Here is a 25,441-nt window from a genome sequence, read left to right on the forward strand (position 1 = left end):
TAGCCTCTATTTTGGGGGTGGGAGGTGGGAAGTGGGCAGAGGTTTCTAAAATCATTAGATTTTAGTTAAGAGCGATCTTACCACTAATTTATTACAAGACCGTAGTTTTATGAACAAGAAAAATGTGCCTCCAAAATTTAAGTGGATTCCACAGTATCACACTGCTCACGTAATTTGTGATTTCCAAAATTTTATTAGTTTTTTTTTTTTTTTTTTTGAGATGGAGATTCACTCTTGTTGCCCAGGCTGGAGTGCAATGGCGTGATCTTGGCTCACTGCAACCTCCACCTCCCGGGTTCAAACAATTCTCCTGCCTCAGCCTCCTAAGTAGCTGGGATTACAGGCGCCTGCCACCACGCCCAGCTGATTTTTGTATTTTTAGTGTGGACGGGGTTTCACCATGTTGGCCAGGCTGGTCTCGAACTCCTGACTTCATGATCCGCCCACTTCGGCATCCCAAAGTGCTGGGATTACAGGCGTGAACCACCACACCTAGTGTGGTATTTATTTTTTAGAAATGGGGCCTCGCTGTGTTGCCCAGACTGGAGTGCAGTGGCTGTTCACTGGCCTGAACATAATGCACTGCAGCCTTGAACTCTTGGCGTCTAGCCATCCTCACGCCTCAGCCTCCTGAGTACTGAAAATTTTAAGGTCATTTTGCCTTCAGTCCCACATGGGAGCAGGAGTCCTAGGTGAGCTGGGGTTGCCATAACCATAACTGAATGTGAGTCCCCTGGCAGAAAGGTAACCTCCTTTTCTTTATATGAGCTCATAGAAATTCACTTATCTATTCTTATTTCCCTTTTCTCCCCACCTTTGGCTTGGTAGCTGGAGCTGTTAAGAAATCTTTCTTATTTTCTGTAATGTGTTTTATAAATTACGTGCGGTCTAATGATTATATGGTTGTAAGAACAATACCATAAAGGAAGAGTGTTTGTCCTTAGTTTTCATCTTTAGTTATCCATAAAATCTGAACTCTACCCTGAAAAATTTGTCGTCATTGTATTTTTCATCTTTCCTTGATATCTACTTGTTAGTTCAATACTATCTTTTATCAATTTTAACGTACTGTTCCAAAGATCATATTTGTTACTGTTTTCATAGAGAATTGAGCAGTAGGACGTTTTTCTTACAGAATTAAACTTACATTTTTCTCCATCCACTAGATGGCTCAAGTGCACCACTTTGGCAGCTCAGATTGATCCTTGCTTTCTTTGCTTGTGGTTTCTACTTTGAGTACTGTTTGCTTTTTAAAAACTGGATGAGCCCTTACCTGAACCTAGCTTTACATATATGTGATGGCAGATTTCCTCACATTTTTTCATTATTTACAGACTTCTGAAAAGCTGGTGAAGTGTTCTTCATATCAGTAGTAAAAAGTGCATTACAGTGCTTAGAAGATTTTGTTTTTTGCTTTCAAGTTATTTTAGACTTTAATTCAATTGCCGATAATCTATTTAGATTTCCTCAAACTAGGCATGCAGTTAATAATTCATCCATTTCTTCCTGATTCATAGTCATTTGGAGTCATTTTCCAGCACATGGTGGTACCTCAGGAGTTTTTGAGGCACACAGGGCTATTTGCTTCAGTTCTGTAGTAATATTTATTTAGTGCTTTTGTGCTTGGCATTGTATGGGCCAGTGGAGGGAAATACCAGGATGACTAAAGAGGATATCTTCATCAGCAAGGAGCTCACTGCGTTAATTCGTTTCCTTAAGTTTCTTTATTATTTTTTATCTTTATTTTTCCTGAAAGTGCACATTGGTATCTTGAGTTTTTGAAGCCAAATAATGAGTATAATGAAATGGCTGATTAGAGCTTATGTTGGTAACCAACCCTGAGGAGAATTTTGTTTTTGACATTGTCCCTTTTGATATTGCCTGAAAAAACTTTAAAAAAAAACTGAATTCTTTAGAAATATTTTATGCTTATGGCTTTCAGTTTTGAGTTGTTAAGTAAAAAGGAAAAGGAATTAAGATTTGTTGAATGCTTATCATGTGCCAGTTTCTTACTTAATTTGATGCTCTCAATAATTGGGAAGACAAGTACAAATATCTCTATTTACAGATGAAGAAACTAAGGAATCAGAAGTTGCCCAGGATCAAAGAAACAGTAAGTTAGAGAGGCAAACTCTGTGATATCAAGTGTTGTTTTTTATTTTTTTGCCCAAGAGAAAATAATTATTTTCAGAAATGGCAGAAACATTTGTAATATCAACTAGTTGGATACTTTCATATCCTAAAGACAGAAAACTCCAAACAAAGGATTGATTGCCTCTCACAGTTGATCTTTGAGATTATAAACAAATGTTCTTGCCAAACTAGAGCAATCAGTCATACTGGTATCTCTTTTACAGATACCTTTAGAATGACAGCAAACACTATAAAATTGATTTTTCCAGAGAAAGTGTTTGCACCTAATAATCTTATTTTTCAGGAATAATAACTGAATTATTTCATCAGTTTGAAAATATAGTGTACGATTTAAACGAGAATGGCAAGTTATTGATGTAAATACACATTATTTACAATATTATAACTAGATTACATTACAAATATTGTAACAACAATTTGTCTTTATAAAATCCCCTTGATTTCTCTTTATTGTTTAAGGGTCCTTGTAGCTAAGCTGTGTAAAACAGGAAATATGGCTGTTTGCCAGTGTTCTTAAGGAAACAGGAGTGAAGTAAAGCAACCAATACAAAAGGGGTTTGTTTAAAGGATGTACTTAATTTCTCTGTGGCTGTGGTATCATTTTTCTGGCTCTGTTGTCTTTGTCCTTTTTCACTGCATCAGAATACAGCCATTAGGTACATATCCTTCAAAGTTGTAAAAGTTGAAATTGTACTTTCACAACTATTAAAACAAAAATAACCAGTAATGCGAACTGAACCCAAAGATATCTAAGATAAATATCCTCCCATGACTGTAAATTGGTATCCTCCATATCACCTTAGAAATTTTCATATGTATTGACTAGATTTATTGATATTTTTGTTCCTTTTTATGTATTATCAGATATTGCCATCAGTACTATTACTGTATTTACACAATGTTGCCTTGTGTGGAAATTCTAAACCTTTGCTAACTCTTGGTAACCAAGATAACGATAAACTAAAGAGATTATTATCCCATCTTTTGAGAGAAATGTAAAATTATTCATTTGTCTATAAAGAATCTTTGACAAAAGTATTTTTTAAAGTATATTGAATCCTAGCCATTTTATTATTATTAGCTATGTACCTAAATGATATTTTAGATATGAGTATAAGGAAGACAAACTTTAGGTTGTCAAAGAATGAGCATGTCTCATGCGTTACAGTCATGGCATGACAGTTGGATTACAATTATCTCTTGATGAATCAACTTCATCTAAACCTTAATTGCGTATTAAATTATTTAGTCATTTCCTGATTCAGTAATGAGAAGTCAGAATATATAGTAGTTTACTGGGTAGCATGTTACATGCCATAGCTTGCAGAATGTACTTGATCAGTAAAGTCCACAATAAATCAAAGACAAATGAGACAATTCTTTTAGAATGCAACTTCAGTGTTTTTTTTTTTTCTGAATTTGAAGTGACTTTAAATGCTCTTATGTAATAAGAAAAGAACCCTAGGTATATTTAAATACTTAACCTGCTATAACTTTTTGTTGGAAAGGAGGTAGATTTTTTTTTTTAATGAGTATTTTTTTCCCATGGGAAAAAAAATTACTTTGGTGATGCAGTATGCCTTTATCTGTGTATTGTTAAAAACTAAACAAAAAAAACCCCTAAGAACCTTAAAATTTAACAAAGTTTATTTGAGCAGGAAAAAGGTTCTAGAAGCAGACCACACTCTAAGATGGTTCAGAATACTACCACTTAACAACTGGTGAGCTGTTTTAATAACAGGGAAAAATAGGAAATGTCATACAGAAATTACTTGATTGGTGCAGCTTGGTGTTTGCCTTATTTGGGCATAATCTAGCAGCTTTTAACCTGGGATTGGCTGAGACTCAGATGTGTGGTTATAAGGGTATACTCCTAAGTTAGGTTATAACTTGTTTACACATCAAGCTAGAGTACAGTTAACAGTGTATGGAGGCAGCTTTGGGCCAAATCTGATTGAACAGTATAAAAATAAGTTTTGCAAATATTTATCCTTACCACATGAGTTACATCCTAATATTCTTTATTCTCTTCTATTTCACTAAAAAAAAAATTCAAATCCACCAAATTGATTTCATGACCCATCAGTATGTTGGAGCTCATTAGTGTGGAAAACACTGCCATATAGGATTGAAAAGTTTTTTTTCTTTTTTTTACCCTGTTAACAACTGACTAGTCTGAAGGAGCTCAAATATTTGGAAAGCTTTATTAGTGCAGTTTAGTAGCTGGCTTTTAAAAAAGAAGTTGCTTTCTAGAATCCTCCCTGCTACATAATCACCAAATGTTATTTCAATATTGTTTTCCTAACTTGAAAATTTAAGTGAATGACTAGAAGATGTTGGACCAAGAAATATCTGAAGTGCCAAGCCCACAAAGGAAAATTTAATATTGATTGAGGTATCATGGTTATCTGTGCACCCTTAAAATTAAGCCCATTTTAGTTAATAGAATATAAGTTTCAGCTGGGTGTAGTAGCTCAGCACTTTGGGAGGCCAAGGCAGGAGGATCACTTGAGGCCAGGCGTTTGAGACCAGCCTGGGCAACAGAATGAGACCCCATCTATACAATTTTAAAATTAAGCAAGCTTGGTGGTACATGCCTGTAGTCCCTAGCTATTCAGGAGGCTGAGATGGTAGGATTGCTTAAGCCTAGGAGTTTGGGGCTGCAAGTGAGCCATGCTTGTGCTGTTGCATTCTAGCCTGGGTGGCAGAGTGAGATCTTGTTTAAAAATTAAAAAAAATAAAAATAAATAAATACATATATATGTTTATATATATATAAATTTCAAGTTAATAGTTTAAAGGATGTCATTAACCAGAACTAAGCATCAGTCTTTGGTAATGAAAGCATTCTAAAAGTCTTTGTTTTAGATAGATTGAAAAGTCTATCTTGCAGACAAAGATAATTTTATTAATCATAAGTAACATTATTATGAAAAGTATTTGTGAATATTAATAACTCAGTTTCTTCACTTATGTTGAGTTGCTTTACATGTTTTATCTTTGCATAATCTATAAACTTGATGTTTCTTAGTTGACAAAATAAGTTTACAGTTAGATATATAGGTAACTTTTAGTTCAATATTTTAAAAATTGTGTCATGAGAAGTATAAATAAAATTCAATGAAAGATACCATTTCTTGGCCTTACATAATGGCGTATATTTGAACACTTGGAGATAGTGGAAAAGGGCATTTCACATAAGGGGACAGAGGCATCAAGGCAGAAAAGCTTAATATGGTCCAGAAACAAAACATTCAACTGGATGGGCTTTGTTCTAAAGGCAGTTTTTGAGAGAAGAGAGAATTAAATTAACTTCTGTTACAATACCTACTTGCTACAGCAGATAATGGGTGGATTTGAAGGGAGTGAAATTAGGCAGAGAGAATAGGTAAGAAATCATTGAAATATTTTAGAGAAGAAATGAGATTGAAGTAGGACAGTGTCTAAGAAAATAAAAAGTAATTTATCAAGACAGTAAAATCAACACAATTGGCAGCTGATTAGAGTAATTCAAAAATATTTGAGTGTGTGCTATGCAATTCTGGGAATCCAACTGTGAACAAAATGCATGCTCTTTACCCTTACATGTGTTTTAGTCCAATGGGAAGCACAGACATTTCAATTCAGAGTAATACATGTGCTGCCATGGAGAAAGACCCAGTGTGTCTTGGGAGTGAGTATACTGACTGAACTTGAAGCCTCAGGGATGAGTAGGTCTTGACCAGGTAAAGTTGGGGTTAGAGTGTGTTACAGATTCCTCCCTGTCCTCTCCCCGCATGTTGGCTTGGAGGTGAAAAGATTGTGGTACTTTTAAAGCAGTTCATTGTGGCTGGATCCTGGGATTGGAGAGGGAGGAGGATCTGGTAAGAGAGGGCCAGAGCCAAATCATCCAGAGTCCTGAAGTTCCTGGAATCCCCTAGTTCTTGATCCACAGCCCTAATGAAGCCTTGGGTTTTATCTTAGGAACAGAAAGTAACTGTGGTATGATTTTAAGCAAGGGAGATTCAGGGTCAAAATTGCATGTTAGAAGAATTATTTTAGCTAAGAATGTCTTAGTTATAAGTCAGAAACTTAAGCAAAAGACAAAGAAAGTGACTCAGAGGATTCAGCATATGCAGAGGTAGGAAGTGCAGCTGGACTTCACGAAGATTTGGAACCAGACATGGTTCAGTATCAGATGCTTCCTCTTCTGTTGTATCGCGTAGTGTCTTGTCTCTCATGTCTGCTTCATTGCTGTGTGTATACTGTCTTCTCTTAACTATACATCTCTAACTTAACAGCCTCTGAATTTCTCTCCCACTTCCAAGTCCTCTGGAGAGAGTCTGACTGGTTCCTTGTCAGTTGTCTACCCTTGGTTTAATCGGCTGTGCTAAGAGGGCAGGGTCATGTAGCATAAACATGGTGCTTCAAAGCCAACCCCTCTCACAGTTAAGGGGTATGGTGAGTTGTGGGCTAGGCAGAATTCTTAGAAAGAACCAACTTCAGAAGATCATTTTGGCTGCAGAATGAAAAATTCAGGGGAAGGGAACTAAAGGAAGGGGACCTCTTTAAGGGAATACAGTAATCCAGGCAGTAGGTAATATTGGCCTGAATCAGGGGGTAAGTAAGAAGAGAACTGATCTGTGGTAGATTAAAGGTTGAATCTCCAGAAGTGTATGTAGGTTGGATATTGGAGTATAAAGAGTCAAGGATAGTGTTTGTGTTTCTGGCTTGAATACCTGAATGGATGATGATAGCAATCCCTGAGCTGAAGTAGCACAGCAGCAAATTTAGTGGGGATTGAAGACGAAGAATTTATTTTTGTGCACGTGTAGAGTTTGCGATAGCTTCAAGACATCTAAGTGGTAATGATTAGTAGACCCTTGAATATATGCATCTATAGCAGAGGGAAAAGCTCAATAGTAGATATGTATTTGAAATTCTTTAGTGTTAAGTGATAACTAGAGCCATGAGGGTGGATGAAATTGCCGTGGGAGAGTGTAACAAGACAAGAGGGCCAAGACAGCTATGAAGAGAATCTGAGGGCTAGCAGAGGGGGGAGAATGAGCCTACAGGGCAGACTGGGAAGGAACAGAAAGGTGTGAGAAAAATCCAGAGTATGCAGTGTTTTTAGAAACCCAAGAAAAGTGCTTCAGGCAGGAGAATGTGGTGAAAGTGTCAGGTGCCGATGAGCAGCATAGGAAAGAGTCAAGTTCTGTTTAGGAGCAAGGAGTTTGTTGATGACCTTGGTGAATGAGCTTAATGGGATTGGTGAATATGGAAAACAGGATTGAGGACTCTGGCAAGTGAAGAAATCAAAATAACAAATATAAACAGTGCTTGAGCTATAAGGAGAAAGACTGGGTAGAGATTATTATGACAGTGAAGTAAGGTTTTTATGTATTTTTAAAAATATCAGGGTCTTGATCATATTTCAGTGCCAGGAGAAAGAGTGATAATCAGTTGAGCAAGATAAGGAGATTCTTCAGAGCACTATTACATTGTAATGGCGAAGAGTGAAGCAAAAGTATGTGGAAACTAGTTTAGTGAATGGAAGTAGAGGTATTTCCTGACTTTCATTTTCTCTAGGAAGAGGTTGGGATTATTTACAAATAAGGTAAAGTCGAAGACTTAGGGAACAGGAGGACTGTTTGTAGTAGATACTGTAGAAATTAGACTAGTGCAACTTGGGATTTTTTTTTTTTCACTAGCTTAGATTAGAGGTCTTAAATTGAAAGCAGCACCAGTATACATCATTGTATTTGTTTTGTTCAGCAGTCTGATTATATGTTTATGTTGTGCTACTTCAGGTTGGTACATTGAGAGTAAGATATTGACATGATGGTGGTCTGACTAATGGAACATGGAATATAAGCTGTGGAAGGAAAGAAGTAAAAGTGAGGACTAATAGAAAAGTGAGTTGTTAAAGGCCTAGAGGTCTTATGTGCAAAGAATAAGTGAGAGTAACTCAGCTTGAGAGACAGGTCCTAAAATGAGGGTAACACTAAAGGGGAATGGACCAATAGCGTCTTAGGAGATTTTCCTTCATTTGCCTGCATTGCTGGTATTGCTGATAAAAGAAGTAAACATGGAAGGAAGAGCAAGTTAGTTTTAGAGGGAAGAAAAGTTAGATTTTTACTGTTTCCACTTTGAGTACCTATGGATCATTCATACTGAGATGACCAAGAGGCAGTTGAAAATATAAGGGAGAAGCCAGGGCTGGAAACAAAATTGGGAGATCATAATTGAACCCATAAATTTAACAAAGAATATAAAGTGATAAGGTCTACTTAGACGCTATGTACATTTAAGGAGTAAGAAATAGAGAAAAGGTGCTTACAAGCTTTGAGAATTTGTGAAGAAACTCAGGTTGAAAGGGTTGACCAAGCAGATCACCGGATTTGTGAGTGGCTTTCCAGAGGGTTTAGTGGAGTGTGAAAGGAGATTGGAAAGGTTTGAAGAGTAACTGACTTTCTGAAAGTATGTATATTGCCAATGAATGATGTATTATTATATGTGATTTTTAAAATCTCCCCAATATACTGATATTTTTAAAATAACTTTAATTTGCTTTTTTATTTAAAAAATTATTAGCTATAGTCTAGCTTTCTGAAATAGAGTATACTGGTCATTTAATTTGTTAATGCCTCAGGAGTATCATAGTTATTGATTATTACTCAGAGCTATAATATGGTTGGGCCCTTTTGAGTGCTGTTAAGACCATTTGTTTTTGTAGTGAATGCCTTCAGTGTGTTGTGTTTTTCAAGGCCTTCTTTCCCTTGTCATTTATTGCATTAAGTCATTTGACAGTATTATTCAAGGATTTTTTTCCCCCTCAAAGCACTTTATTGTGTTATAGTTTATAATTATTGGAAGCCTCTGTAGATATATCTGAGGATATGGGGGTTGGTGGGGAGTAGTATCTCCTACTATAATCATACAAGACAGAATACTTCTGTGGCCTCTGGTCACCAAAATGTATGAAGATTTCTCTCCAACAGACACCAACTGGGTGTCTTCTGATTCAGTTATATTCTGACATTGTCTTCCTGAAAATAGCATCAGATCCCACAGTCCCACAACACTGCCCCCCCTACTTCAGATGCCAGTCACAGGCATAAGTTGTAGCCTTGTGTCTGACTGAAGAGCTATAAATTGGGGTTCCCATGATCCCCTCCTTGGGTTCGATTAATTTTCTAGAGTGGCTCACAGAAATACTTAAATTTACCCACTTATTATAAAGGGTATTACAGAGAATACAGATGAACAGCTAGATGAACAGACAAGATGCATAACACAAGGTGTGGAGAAGGGGCATGGAGTTTTCATGCCTTCTCCAGCTATGCCACGCTCTGGGAACCTGCATGTGTTATCCAGAAGCCCACAAAACAGTCCTTTTGAATTTTTATGGAAACTTGTTTACTTAGGCATGATTGATTAAATCATTGGCCATTGGCTTATCGACTCAAGCTTCAGCTTCTCTCCCCTTCCTAGAGGTTGGAGTAGGACCGAAAGTTTCAACCCTCTAATTACGATTACAAACAGAAAGGAATAGTACCAACATCAAAGACCAAAGGTAGATAAATCCATGAAGATGGGGAGAAACCAGCGCAAAAAGGCTGAAAATTCCAAAAACCAGAACACCTCTTCTCCTCCAAAGGATCACAACTCCTCACCAGCAAGGCAACAAAACTGGACGGAGAATGAGTTTGATGGATTGATAGAAGTAGGCTTCAGAAGGTGGGTAATAACAAACTCCTCCAAGCTAAAGGAGCGTATTGTAACCCAATGTAAGGAAGCTAAGAACCTGGAAAAAAGGTTAGACAAATTGCTAACTAGAATAACTAGCTTAGAGAAGAATTTAAATGACCTGATGGAACTGAAAAACACAGCACAAGAACTTCGTGAGGCATACACAGGTATCAATAGCTGAATCGATCAAGTGGAAGAAAGGATATCAGAGATTGAAAATTAACTCAATGAAATAAAGTGAGAAGACCAGATTAGAGAGAAAAAAAAAAGAGTGAAAAGAAACAAATAAAGCCTCCAAGAAATATGGAACTATGTGAAAAGACCAAATCTACGTTTGATTGGTGTACCTGAAAGTGACCGGGAGAATGGAACCAAGTTGGAAAACACTCTTCAGGATATTATCCAGGAGAAGTTCCCCAACCTAGCAAGGCAGACCAACAACATTCAAATTCAGGAAATACAGAGAACACCACAAAGATATTCCTTGAGAAGAGCACCCCCAAGACACATAATTGCCAATTCATCAAGGTTGAAATGAAGGAAAAAATCTTAAGGGCAGCCAGAGAGAAAGGTTGGGTTACCCACAAAGGGAAGCCCATCAGACTAACAGTGAATCTGTTTGTCAGAAACCCTACAAGCCAGAATAGAGTGAGGGCTAATATTCAACATTCTTAAAGAAAAGAATTTTCAACCGAGAATTTCATATCCAGCCAAACTAAGCTTAATAAACTAAGGATAAATAAAATCCTTTATAGACAAGCAACTGCTGAGAGATTTTGTCACCACCAGGCCTGCCTTACAGGAGCTCCTGAAGGAAGCACTAAACATGGAAAGGAACAACTGGTACCAGCCACTGCAAAAACATACCAAATTGTAAAGACCATCAATGCTGTGAAGAAACTGCATCAACTAATGGGCAAAATAACCAGCTAGCATCATAATGACAGGATCACATTCACACATAACGATATTAACCTTAAGGGTAAACAGACTAAATGCCTCAATTAAAAGACACAGACTGGCAAATTTGTTAAAGAGTCAAGACCCATCAGTGTGCTGTATTCAGGAGACCCATCTCACATGCAAAGACACACATAGGCTCAAAATAAAGGGGTGGAGGAAGATTTACCAAGTAAATTGAAAGCAAAAAAAAAAAGCCAGAGTTGCAATCCTAGTCTCTGATAAAAGAGACTTTAAACCAACAAAGTTCAAAAGAGACAAAGAAGGGCATTACATAATGGGAAGGAGATCATTGAAACAAGAAGAGCTAACTATCCTAAATATATATGCACCTAATACAGCAGCACCAAGATTCATAAAGCAAGTTCTTAAAGACCTAGAGACAGACTCCCACACAATAATAGTGGGAGACTTTAACACCCCACTGTCAATATTAGATAGATCAACGAGACGGAAAATTAACAAGGATATCCAGGAGTTGAACTCAGCTCTGGACCAAGCAGACCTAATAGACGCCTACAGAACTCTCCACACCAAATCAACAGAATATACGTTCTCCTCAGCACCACATCGCGCTTATTCTAAAATTGACCACATAAGTGGAGGTAAAACACTCCTCAGTAAATGCAAGAGAACAGAAATCATAACAGTCTGTCAGACCACAGTGCAGTCAAATTAGAGCTCAGGATTAAGAAACTCACTCAAAAACGCACAACTACATGGAAACTGAGCAACCTGCTCCTGAATGACTGCTGGATAAATAACGAAATGAAAGCAGAAATAAAGATGTTCTTTGAAACCAATGAGAATAAAGACACAATGTAGGAGAATCTCTGGGACACATTTTAAGCAGTGCCTAGAGGGAAATTTATAGCACTAAATGCCCACAAGAGAAAGCAGGAAAGATCCAAAATCGACACCCTAACATCACAATTAAAAGAACTAGAGAAGCAAGAGCAAACAAATTCAAAAGCTAGCAGAAGACAAAAAATAACTAAGATCAGAGCAGAACTGAAGGAGATAGAGACATGAAAAACCCTTCAAAAAATCAATGAATTCAGGAGCTGGTTTTTTGAAAAGATCAACAAAATAGACTGCTAGCCAGACTAATAAAGAAGAAAAGAGAAGAATCAAATAGACACAATAGAAAATGATAAAGGGGAGATCACCACTGATCCCACAGAAATACAAACTACCATCAGAGAATACTATAAACACCTCTATGCAAATAAACTAGAAAATCTAGAAATGGAGAAATTCCTGAACATATACACCCTCCCAAGACTAAACCAGGAAAAAGTTGAGTCCCTGAATAGACCAGTAACAAGTTCTGAAATTGAGGCAGTACTTAATAGCCTGGTAACTAAAAAAAGCCCAGGAGTAGATGGATTCACAATTGAATTCTACCAGAGGTACAAAGAGGAGCTGGTACCATTCCTTCTGAAACTACTCCAAACAATAGAAAAAGAGGGACTCCTCTGTAACTCATTTTATGAGGCCAGAATCATCTGATACCAAAACCTGGCAGAGACACAATAAAAAAACAAAATTTCAGGCCAATATCCCTGATGAACATTGATGTGAAAATCCTCAATAAAATACTGGCAAACCAAATCCAGCAGCACATCAAAAAGCTTATCCACCATGATCAAGTCTGCTTCATCCCTGGGATGCAAGGCTGGTTCAACATATGCAAATCAATAAACATAATCCATCACATAAACAGAACCAATGACAAAAAACACATGATTATCTCAATAGAGGCAGAAAAGGCCTTTGACAAAATTCAACAGCCCCTCATGCTAAAAACTCTCAATAAACTAGGTATTGATGGAACATATCTCAAAATAATAAGAGCTATTTATGACAAACCCACAGCCAATATTGTACTGACTGGGCAAAAACTGGAAGCATTCCCTTTGAAAACTGGCACAAGACAAGAATGCCCTCTCTCACCACTCCTATTCAACATAGTATTGGAAGTTCTGGCCAGGGCAATCAGGCAAGAGAAAGAAGTAAAGGGTATTCAGTTAGGAAAAGTGGAATTCAAATTGTCTCTGTTTGCAGATGACATGATTGTATATTTAGAAAATCCCATTGTCTCAGCCCAAAATCTTAAGCTGATAAGCAACATCAACAAAGTCTCAGGATACAAAATCAATGTGCAGAAATCACAAACATTCCTATACACCAATAACAGACAAACAGCCAAATCATGAGTGAACTCCCATTCACAGTTGCTACAAAGAGAGTAAAATACCTAGGTATACAACTTACAAGGGATGTGAGGGAACTCTTCAAGGAGAACTACAAAGCATTGCTCAAGGAAGTAAGAGGGGACACAAACAAATGGAAAAACATTCCATGCCCATGGATAGGAAGAATCAGTATCATGAAAATGGCCATACTGCCCAAAATAATTTATAGATTCATTGATATCCCCATCAAACTACCATTGACTTTCTTCACAGAATTAGAAGAAACTACTTTAAATTTCATATGGAACCAAAATAGAGCCCTCATAGCCAAGACAATCCTAAGCAAAAAGAACAAAGTTGGAGGCATCATGCTACCTGACTTCAAACTATACTACAAGGCTATAGCAACTAAAACAGCATGGTACTGATACCAAAACAGATATATAGACCAATGGAACAGAACAGTGGCCTCAGAAATAACACATCTACAACCATATGATCTTTGACAAACCTACAAAAACAAGCAGTGGGGAAAGGATTCCCTGTTTAATAGATGGTGTTGGGAAAACTGGCTAGCCATATGCAGAAAGCTGAAACTGGATTCCTTCCTTACACCTTATACAAAAATTAACTCAAAATGGATTAAAGACTTAAATGTAAGACCTAAAACCATAAAAATCCTAGAAGAAAACCTAGGCAGTACCATTCAGGACATAGGCATGGGCAAAGACTTCATGACTAAATCACCAAAAGCAATTGCAACAAAAGCCAAAATTGATAAATGGTATCTAATTAGTTTCTGCAGAGCAAAAGAAACTATCATCAGAGTGAACAAGCAGCCTACAGAATGGGAGAAAATTTTTGCAATCTATCCATCTGACAAAGCGCTAATATCCAGAATCTACAAAGAACTTAAACAAATTTACAAGAAAAAAACAACCCCATCAAAAAGCGGGCAAAGCATATGAAGAGACACTTCTCAAAAGAAGACATTTATGCAGCCAACAAACATATGAAAAAATGCTCATCATCACTGGTCATTAGAGAAATGCAAATCAAAAACCACAATGAGATACCGTCTCCCTCCAGTTAGAATGGCAATCATTAAAAAATCAGGAAACAGATGCTGGAGAAATAGGAACACTTTTGCACTGTTGGTGGGAGTGTAAATTAGTTCAACCATTGTGGAAGACAGTGTGGCGATTCCTCAAGGATCTAGAACTAGAAATACTATTTGACCCAGCAATCCCATTACTGGTTACATACCCAAAGGATTATAAATCATTCTACTGTAAAGACACATGCACATGTATGTTTATTGTGTCACTGTCCACAATAGCAATGACTGGGAACCAACCCAAATGCCCATCAGTGATAGACTGGATAAAGAGAATGTGGCGCATACATACCATGGAATACTCTACAGCCATAAAAAGGATGAGTTCATGTCCTTTGCAGGGACATGGATGAAGCTGGAAACCATGATTCTCAGCAAACTAACAAAAGAATAGAAAACCAAACACTGCATGTTCCCACTTCTAAGTGGGAGTTGAACAATGAGAACACATAGACACAGGGAGGGGAACGTCACACACCAGGGCCTGTCAGAGGTTTGGGGGAGGGATAGCATTAGGAGAAATACCTAATGTAGATGACGGGTTGATGGGTACAGCAAACCACCATGGCACATGTATACCTATGTAACAAACCTGCACATTCTGCACATGTACCCCAGAACTTAAAGTATAATTTAAAAAAAAAAGAAAAAAAATACATTTCTTGGACCCATGGTAGAAAGACTGATCACTATATCCAGATATCCACTCTCTCACTGCTCTTGGTCAATTGAACCCTTCAACTTTTAGTTGGGTACGTGGCTACTTTGCAGTGAGATGTGACTGTGGTGTGTGAGCCAAGCTAATTTGTGCAGAAGGAATTGTGTGACTTGCAAGTCATATCCTTAGAAGAGAAGATGCTCACCCTTGTCTTCTTCCCACCCCTCCCCTGGATTGGAGAAGAGATGCGTTATTGCCCACCACATGAGCAATAACTCCCTAGGAGGTGACAGAGCAACAGGATAAAAGGAACCTGGGTCCTTGGATAACTTCATGAAATAGAGCTGCCTTTTCTCTGTGGCTCTCCCACTTAACTCTGGACTATTATATGAGAAAGAAATAAACTAAATTGTTTGAAAAATAAATAAAAGATGGGAGGGAGTGACTACAAAAGTTGCTTATGAGGAATTCTAATTGGTTTACAGAAATAACATTGGTTAATTATTTTCTATACATTGTTAAATTATAAGGTGTGTGGCATTTTATGTCTTCTTGAGGTCAGTTAGTCTAGAGCTTGAATAGCAAGTGGCTTCAAGGGGTAATTATTTACCTCAAGGGGGAATGAGACATGACTGCTGTTAGATTTTAAATACCTTTTTGGAACTGATAACTTAGGCCCATATTCCTTAGATAAAAAGTTTTTCTTCCCCCTCCCTCCCCAACCTTTACTCCTTGTGGTCAAAAATCTTTCTTCTTGAAAGCATTGTTAATCAAAATCTAAGTGTCATGGTGTCCCTTGTCACCAGGAAAGCTCACTCCCAGGTAGTGCTGTCCCATGTTGATGAGGGAGGAGGAAATGTCTCAGTGAGGAATTTTAAGAGCTCCCAAAAGCTGACTTAGGATGGCATCACAGAGTGGCAGAAATGAGACCTCAGTTAAGTCATTGATTTATGTAAGTCATTGCTTGTTGAATCATCCCTAGTCTTTGGAATCCCATGATTTTAGTTTCCTCCAAAGTAAAACAATGAGAGATACATAACATTAAGAATTTGTATCGCAGAAATGTAATGCGCACATTGACTACAATCAAAAAGTGAATTTACATGTCAGAATGAAAAAAGAACCTATTCGTTAGGGAGCCAACAACAACAACAACAAAATCGTGAAAAAAATTAAAACCTGGTTCTTCTTTACAGACTGGTTGTAGCCAGGAAATAATTCAGGATTTAGTCCAAGTGGTAGACAAATAAGAAAACTCAAAAACAATGGTCAGGCTAGAATCTAGTAACAGGTGTGTTATAGTTTTCTTATGAAACATGATTTTTCTGTCTCTAGTCTCCCTTTTATTTTTTTAAAATACATAATTTTACATATATAAAATGTATGTATTTATACCTAGAAATTTTTTCTTTCTTTTAGTAACAGTCTCACTCTGTCACTCAGGCTGTTGTGCAGTGGCGTGATTATAGCTCATTGCAGCCTTGAATTCCTGGGCTCAAGTGATCCTCCACCTTAGCCGTGAGTAGCTGGGCTTACAGGCACAAGCCACTACATCCATCCAGTCCCTCTTTTCTACCGAAGAGAAATAGACCAATTTATTTGCAAAAAAAGTTTTAGAGTTATTATACTTGGCCTGATTTATTTGTATAAAGTGCAGCAAGAGTAGTGATTGGTCATATAGACTAGTTGGCTTTGCCTGAAACTTTTTCGTAAGAAATTTTGGATTAGACTTTTGGAAATTCTCAAGTCTAAGAAGTCAAGCCAGGGATTAACCATCAGCGTGTGCCTGTAATACTTTCACAGTTTGGTGAATTCTTGTCTTCTTGAAGTCCCAAAATATTTTGATATTCCTGAAACTTTAAGAAAGTGACATTCTTTACATACCGCAAGTCAGGATTCTTGTAAGGGAACAGTGTAGACAACTTATTAGGTCAGATCTTTCCAAGGGGCTTTTTATTGGCTCTATAAAGTCAACCTTAATTCCTCAAAGTAGTTTGATCATATGCTGTTCCAGTTAAACCTTGGTACAATAACCAGTGTCTCCAATGTGTCCTGTTACAAAACAAACAAAATATTGCACTTACACAAACAACTATATTGTCATAAATGTCATAAAATAAGAATATTCACAAATACTTCCCAAATTCTGGAGAAAATCAGGTAAAGAGGAAGGTAAATGTTTCACTTTTCCCCACAAAAGTATACTTTACCTAATTGCTATGAGCTGTAAATGGCTCAAAAAAATGTGGACTCTGGCAAAACAAATATGAGAAGAATCAACAATGTTTCAAAAAAAAGTGATTAAAAAATCATTTCAGTCCTTTATCAGTTCAGTCCCATGTAATTAATTCCTGTTCTGTTTCATGTTGGCTTAGCAATCTTCATTAACACATCAGTTTTTAATTTGAATTTTGGAAATTTTTACCTAGTCCAATGGTATCATCTCCATAGTTATCTGAAACCTGTATTCAAGAATACTTGAATATGGTACAAACTCGTATTCAAAGTCCTTTCCATGAATTTCTTTGAAGACACACACTTTAGGATTTGGAGGGAAAGAAAGCTCTTTTTAAAAAAAAAACAAAAACAAAAACAGGCCAGATGCAGTGGCTCTTGCCTGTAATCCCAGCACTTTGGGAGGATGACGTGAGCGGATCATGAGGTCAGTAGTTCGAGACCAGCCTGACCAACATGATGAAACCCCATCTTTAATGAAAACACAAAAATTAGCCGGGCATGGTGGCACACACCTGTAATCCCAGCTACTCGGGAGGCTGAGGCAGGAGAATCACTTGAACCTGGGAGGCGGATGTTGCAGTGAGCTGAGATCATGCCATTGTACTCCACCCTGGGCAACAGAGCGAGACTCCGTCTCAAAAAAAAGACATGAGAATAAAACAGTTTACTGCATATACTAAGGCATATCAGATGTTTAGGAATTGCATACAATTTTGGAACACATATCAATAACATATACATACAACTGTAACTCAAAGAAAGCTGAACACTGTTTCTTGTTTGACAATGCTTTCCATGTTTGAAATTTGATTTGGGGGAACTGTATCAGATATCAAAGGTTTAAAACACTAGATATGGTCGGGCGTGGTGGCTGACACCTGTAATCCCAGCACTTTGGGAGGCTGAGGCAGGCAGATCACCTGAGGTCATGGGTTCGAGACCAGCCTAGCTAACATGGTGAAACCCCATATCTACTAAAAGTACAAAAAAATTAGCCGGGCGTGGTGGCATGCACCTGAATGTGAGCTACTTGGGAGGCTGAGGCAAGAGAATCACTTGAACCCAGGAGGAGGAGGTTGCAGTGAGCCAAGATCACGCCAGTGCGCTCCAGCATGGGCGACAGAGCAGGACTCCATCTAAAAAAATAAAAAAATAAATATAAATAAAACAGTAGATATCAAAATAAGAAAGGTTTGAAATGCTCAGTGTTAAAATAGGATCACAGGTCATTGTAAAATAGTCATTTAAACAAAGTGATAAGTCAGTGATTTTTAAAAAGTCAAAACCTGTGCTCTTTGATAAGCAGGAGACTCCATCAAAGAGTAAGTTTGAGGAGACTATCAAAGAGTAAGACTCTATCAAAGACTCACTTTTCCAGATAAGACCTAATAAAGGCAGCATGAGCCCAAGAAAATCTCTCTCCCTCTCTCCTTCCTTTTCTTTTGTAGTTTACTCAAAAGTAAACAAAACCTTTTACTATCTCCTGTTAACACTACCTGAAAATCTTGTTCAAAAGAGAAAACCAAATCCTACCTTTGTATCAGTATATTATTAATATTAAACCTAATTTTAATAAAATCTTACAATAAACAGATCCATCTGATCCCAGTCAGCTTTGACCAGATAAGATTTTCATGAAACTTTTATAACCTCTTACAATTTTATTTTTTCTTTCTCCAACTTTTTAGTTTTAGCTATATCATGTAAATTTTGAAACAATCTTTAAATAACCTCTAAACTAGACAAAACTACTTTTCCTTTAGCAAAACTCACACCCTCCTCTCTTTTTTATAACTTTCTTCACCAAAAACACATCCTACTTTCCTTGTATACTTTGCATACAGAAGTGTTTCCCATGTATCTAGTACTTTTAATTACATATATTAACTACAATTTTAACTCTTAGTAATTCTAATTTCAAGTGAAAAACCTAGGAAGTAAGTAGTAGTTAACTGGTTAACTACTTAAGTAGTTAAGTAGTAGTTAACGTATTTGTAGACAAATCATTTCATGGTTTCGTAGAAAGATATTTCTATAAAATATAAATGGTACCTACTTTTTTATTAACAGATCTAAATATTATTAACAGATCTAAATATATTTAGCTTTTCTATACCATGTAAAAACAAAATACCAAATTATGTAAACTAAACTAAAACATATCTAATAATTAATGTTTTTGTATCTTAATGTATGCAGAAATGACTCAAACGTTTTATGATTATCTATTACTTTATTAAACCTAACATGACTTTAAAACTTTAAACTACTGAAAAGAATTTTGAAACTGCAACACAGATACCCTTCCTAATGTCTTCCTCAGTCATACTGAGTCCCAACTACCCACGTGGCACCCAAGTATGATTATGAAGGGGCAGGGCCTATCTGGGTCCTGATTTTACACACCCATAATGGAGCCCAGGACAGAGGACAGAACTGTGAAGATAATGTCTGACTCTTCCCACCATAGCCAGGAGACACAGCCAGGCCAGAGGGAGTACCACATATGTCTGCAGTCCTCACTTGTTAGAGCCCAGAATCTGATGAGTCTAATACATAAGCTCACAGACAAGTCAAATAAGCACCAAATATATCACAGAAGCAACAGTTTTAGGAGCTTCAGACATCTAGTAGAGAAAGCCTAAACCTTTCTGACCAGCAGACCCAGGCAAAAATGTCTGATTATGTTTAAAACTGACAAGTCTGAAGACATTCTAATGTTATTTTACCAACAATTAAAAAGCTAATTTTATTTCTCAAAGATTACTAAAGTCACATTAACTTGAAAAATATTTGGGATTATTAAGCTATGAGCATTGATTTGTCATTTTGGTACCATGTAAACAATATACAAACAGATCTGTACACATGTATACATAAAAATACAAACATAAGTGAAGATTTCATAGCTTTGATTTAAAAATTCTAGCCATGAGACAGGTAAAACTCTCTATTTTAAAAGGGCATTGGATTCAAAGTTCATAAATAGAACAAGTTCAAGTTTATTGTATATGTCTGAAACCCTTACCAAGTTTTAAATAACAAGTAGCAAATTTATATTTCAAGCACAGAGAAAGAATTTAAGCTTTCCAAAAGGCCAATTCAATTTTACATTATTTTTGGCAAAAATCATGTTAACAGAATCCAAAAGAGTAAAACAGAAAGGCCTTTCTTCTACAAAAAAAAAATAATATATTTTATATATATATTTATATATATATTTTTATATATACTTATATATAACATATATTATATATTTTTGTATATATTTATATATAATATATAATATATTTTTATATATACTTATATATAATTATATTATATTTTTTTATATATACTTATATATAATATATATATTTTTATATATATTATATATAATATATATTATATATTTTTATATATACTTATATATAATATATATTATATATTTTATATATACTTATATATCATATATTATATATTTTATATATACTTATATATCATATATTATATATTTTATATATACTTATATATAATATATATTATATATTTTTATATATACTTATATATAATATATTATATATTTTTATATATACTTATATACAATATATATTATATATTTTTATATATACTTATATATAATATATATTATATATGACATTCAGGCCAGCTATATATATACAGCTGTGTGTATATATACATATATACACATTCAGGCCAGCTATGTATATATATAGCTGGCCTGAATGTCAGCTTTTAATTAGGCTAATTTCTGGCTATAGACCTCTTTCAAAGAAAAAAAAATTTTCAAATTTCTTAACAGATTTTAGCTGGAATAAACAGCCAGTATTCCTGGCTTTTGACTTTTTTTTTGTTTTTAACCAAAGGTACCTTTCCAAGTGACTCACCAAAACCAATAAGCCTTAAGAAAAATTTTTATGACTTGACCAAGAATGCACAAGGCATCTCCAAAGAGGTGCAAAGCAAGCCCTCACAAGATCCAGAACCACCCCAAAGACAGTTTAAATAATGAAAGTCTTGGTAGCCACAAATAAGGTGCAAATGCACATTTTGCTTGACTGTACTCTCTAGGGTTTCAGCTAACCACAGACAGAAGAAGACAGGAAATCAAAAGCTGTTCATGGAAGGGAAAAGGATCAGTAACAAATGGGTACCCTAAAGGGTCAAGAGTCATATTAATATTGTAATAATTGAAAATATTCAAATTCTTATAAATGTTTCTCTCCTGAGCTAAAGATATTAACCAAAGAAAGGAATTTTTTGTTGTTCTAAAGAATTTTAACTCTGTTTTAGATCTTATCTCAGCTGGAATGCTGCTTGGCTAATTCCCTGCATGTTAACATTTCAAACACATAAGATTTATCTCTCCAAGGGACTGTGAACTCCAGCTGGGCATTAAAGGGTATCATCAGTGCCATTCATTAGTCGTGGTTTTGAAAAAAAAAAATTGTTAGATCTGTATATTTATAATCTCAGTAGTTTCATTCTCATTTTGTAGTTGCACTGTTTGCTCCTTTTGTTCCAAATTTAAATACATTTCTCTCTTTTAGACTATTAATTTTCCAGTTACCCATTTTATTGCCCTAAGTAGTTGCTAGGTTCTTCTAAAGGGATGACACTTAACGTGAAATATGTAGAAAAAATATATAACTCAAAAGTCCAGAACTGAAATCAAACCAAGGAAGAAGGATATAGGTAAAAGCCAGTTAAGACAAGATGGCCTGTCCCGGCGCCGCGGCTCATGCCTGCAATCCCAGCACTTTGGGAGGCCAAGGCAGGTGGATCACTTGAGGCCAGTGAGACTAGCCTGGCCAACATGATGAGATCCTGTCTCTACTAAAAATACAAAAATTAGCTGGGTGTGGTAGCAGGCACGTGTAATCCCGGCTGCGTGGGAGGCTGAGGCAGAAGAATCGCTCGAGCCCGAGAGGCGGAGGTTGCAGTGAGCCGAGATCACACTACTGCACTCCAGCCTGGGTGACAGAGCGAGACAGTCTCAAAAAAAAAGACAAGATGGCCTGAAAAGCACCTTCACCAAAGACTTATGTAAATGTAAGCCAATGGTAAGTTTCTAGTGACTCCGCACTCCCTCTCCAGGTACAGTGAGGTAAAGACCCTTACAAATGAAGATTTCTTTTGTAGATGTAAATTTCTTTTATAAACAGCCAACTAAATGACAGAAAGCTGTATTTTGGATACTGATTTTGTTGAATGGGTGGTCTTTTTATGTTCACTTTTGTTAGCTTAAAATTACTGAGTTCAGCTGGGAAAGCCCATTAAGGAAAAGGGCAAAAAAAGCATAATCTATGTGTGAACTCTGCATGGATAGCTCTGATAAAGAAGCAAGCCTGAAGGGTTACCCCTAGGTTAAAGACCTCTTCTAAAAAAGGAGGGTTTGAAAGAACAGCCCAAATAAAATGTACACCTTCAACCAAAGAGTGGTTTGGTTGAATAATCACTGAATAATAGGTCCAGATTATTAGTAGGACTTTTGTCCAATTATTTATCTTGGAATTGGAAGAACATGAGAGGTTCATAGTTGGCCAGGTGCCAAGTCCAGGAATGGTTAAGGGTGGCTTACTGTGAATCCTGCTCACAATGCCAGAAATGTCAACCTAAAGGGAAAAAACTGAGGCATAGTTAATAAAGATAATTTGTTTGGGCCAGGGTTGAGGACTGCAGCCTAGGACACACTTCCAAGTGGCCTTGGGGAGGGCTCCAGAGAACAGAAGAGAGGCTCATATTTTTAGAGAAAAAAAGGATGAATCAGGAAAGGGATTGATTGCAAAAAGTTATTCATCAGAAATTCTTGTTGGTTTACAGAAATAGCATTGGTTATTTATTGTCTATACATTGTTGAACTATAGTGTATATGGCATTTTATGACTACTTGGGATCGGTTAGTCTAGAGCTTCCATAGCATGTGGCTTCAAGAGGTAATAATTTAGCTCAAGGGGGAGTGAGATATGACTACTGTACATTTAAAATGCCTCTCTGGGCCTGATAATTTAAAGGGGCTCGAATTCCATAGAGCAAAAGTTTTTTTTGTTTTGTTTTGTTTTTCATAACCCTCATGTTTAGTTAACATTGCTGACATTCATGAATCAAAAAACCCAAACCACAAAAAACCAAGCCATTTTTATCACTTCTGCTACCTAGCATGTTGGACAGTCATGTTATGTTTAAATTGCCTTCAGATGGTTTCAGGAACTTCTCCCATATGTATGTTATTGAACCACTCCAGAAAATCTTAAATCTCTTTGGTAGAGGAAGAGATGATTATATGGGAAATACTTAGTGTCTGCCACAGATTTATACAGAAAAAAATCTTTGTTTTTAGTTTCTGGTCTTTGTTGTTACTTTGTTGGTAGTAAAAAATGAGTTGTTGTTGTTGTTGTTGTTGTTGTTTTAATTGGCCAGGCTTTAGGCCTTATCCTGTGAAGGACAACTTGAAGATGAGATAGAGCATAAAATTCAAGCTATTTCTGGAGATTGATACAGATTCGTTAGCTGGACAATTAAACTTTTTACTTGTCTTGCAAGTCTTCAACTTAGATTTGTCATATTTGGTTATCATAATCAAATGGAAATAGTAGTTTTTGCCCCATCTTGCTGAGCTTTTAGATTTTGAGATCATTTGTAACATACTCTAAAATTCAGTGATTATTTTTTTTTTGCTGGGGGGCAGGCACATTTAATTACAGAAAGCCATTTGCCATGAAATCTTTTTTTCTAAAAACTACCTAGTGTTAAAAAAAAATCTGATCATCATTACGTTGCTAGCAAGATAAACTAGCAATAATTATATGTGGTATCAGCTAATATGAAAAAAATTATCTGTAAAATGCATCTGGGACACTTTTCGTTTGCTATTCTTAATTTGCAGTTTTAGGAATTGTCTCATGGTGGTTGAATGTGATCAGCATTTTCTTCTCTTACAAGCTTGGGAGTCTTATTAGTGAAAGATTTGGCAAAAGTTAGAAGAAAATGTCAGGCATTTGGGTCTTCTCAAGGAATGAGTTTTTTCAGTATGTAACCAATTTTTTTGGATACGCAAAGATTTAACCCAAGTAGTACACTGTACAAGGGTACCTTTAAAGCTCAGCATTCTTTCTTGTGTAAAAACTCATAAAAATTTTATGGAAATTTGTGGGTATCAATTTTTCTTCGATTTAAAATTAAAATATCTTTTGAGTACCTTGGGAAATAGTATATTCTTACAAAATAGATGACCTATTTATTCAGTTGAGTGTCCTTGTGAAAATTGACATTGCTTTACTGACACTAATAAGCTACATGCAGTTGAGCAAGCCCAGAAGCCAACTTTGGAATATTTTGAGATGTTTACCATTTTTAGTACAAAGTAATTTTAGAATCTTGGATACCAGCTCACTGAAGTGTTACGGTAATATCATACCCATATCATTTCTGTTACTTATATTTGTTATTGTTTAAAAAGTAGCCAAAAATGGCCAGGCACGGTGGCTCACATCTGTAATCCCATTACTTTCGGAGGCCAAGGCAGGAGGATTGCTTGAGACCAAGGAGTTCAAGGCCGGTGGGCCATGTAGCAAGACCTCATCTCTATTGAAATATATATATTTTAAAGTAGCCAGAAACATGTACTTACTTTACTGCCAAGGATATGGCTATAAAGTCTTGAGATCTTTAATAAATAACTTGAATGTCTGAATGACTTGGAAACAAGTTCTGAATTAGCTTACTGATTTCATGTGTCTGGTGCTATTTAGCTAAATCCACCCTCCTCAAAATGTAGAAATTGTTAAGGGACAGTTTCTTGTTGAGATAATTTCTGTCTTAGCATCATTTTGTGGTTAGAATGTAGTAAACCTACTCAAATAAGCTCAATGAAGAATTAAATCTGTTTTATGAATAGGTCTTTAAAAACCCAATTGCAGAACTACAAACCAGGCCTCCTTCTCCCTTTTGTGGGTGGGGGTCAGATTCTCCTAGAAGAGAGGGCAAACTAGGTATGATTAGTATACCTGCTAGAAAGAACAATGAAGTGGCCAGGGCAAACAAAGTTGTCTCTTGGCTGTAATAATTTTTTTCTGGACTCATGGGCAACTAAAGAAACATGCTAATTATACTGATGCTTAAAGGATTTGCCCTCTACTTTATTACAGAGGATCTGTGGGAGTAGAACTGTAACCTCTTCTTTATAAGAGAGTAGTACAGAAAAGGGAGAAGGAGAAAGAAGAATCTTAAATATAAAGGGGAATCATCTGGAAAGAGCTCAGATTAATTTTTATAAAATTGTGTAAGATTTTATAAGATGATATATATTTATAAGATTATAACATCTTCCTGGAAGCCTCATTTTTAAAATGCTTATGGTAGTGACATTTAATTATACGTGAATTT

The 25,441-nt window shown here is 36.2% G+C and overlaps 1 protein-coding gene across 28 annotated transcripts in view; it reads left to right on the top strand.

Annotated features, from left to right (window-relative positions):
• Positions 1 to 25,441, top strand: part of MAPK8 (mitogen-activated protein kinase 8) — a 129,345-nt gene that overhangs the window by 55,145 nt on the left and 48,759 nt on the right. For 7 of the 28 annotated variants that reach the window (XM_054503474.2, XM_054503481.2, XM_063669867.1 and 4 more), the window contains one exon: positions 2,069 to 2,113. The exons of the other annotated variants lie outside the window; for them this stretch is intronic. The gene's annotated coding sequence lies outside the window, so the exon portion shown is untranslated. The remainder of the gene's footprint in view (positions 1 to 2,068; positions 2,114 to 25,441) is intronic. 28 annotated transcript variants of the gene reach the window in all.

This window comes from Pongo pygmaeus, chromosome 8 (genome assembly GCF_028885625.2).
Source record: "Pongo pygmaeus isolate AG05252 chromosome 8, NHGRI_mPonPyg2-v2.0_pri, whole genome shotgun sequence".
In the NCBI taxonomy this organism is placed as follows: domain Eukaryota; kingdom Metazoa; phylum Chordata; class Mammalia; order Primates; family Hominidae; genus Pongo; species Pongo pygmaeus.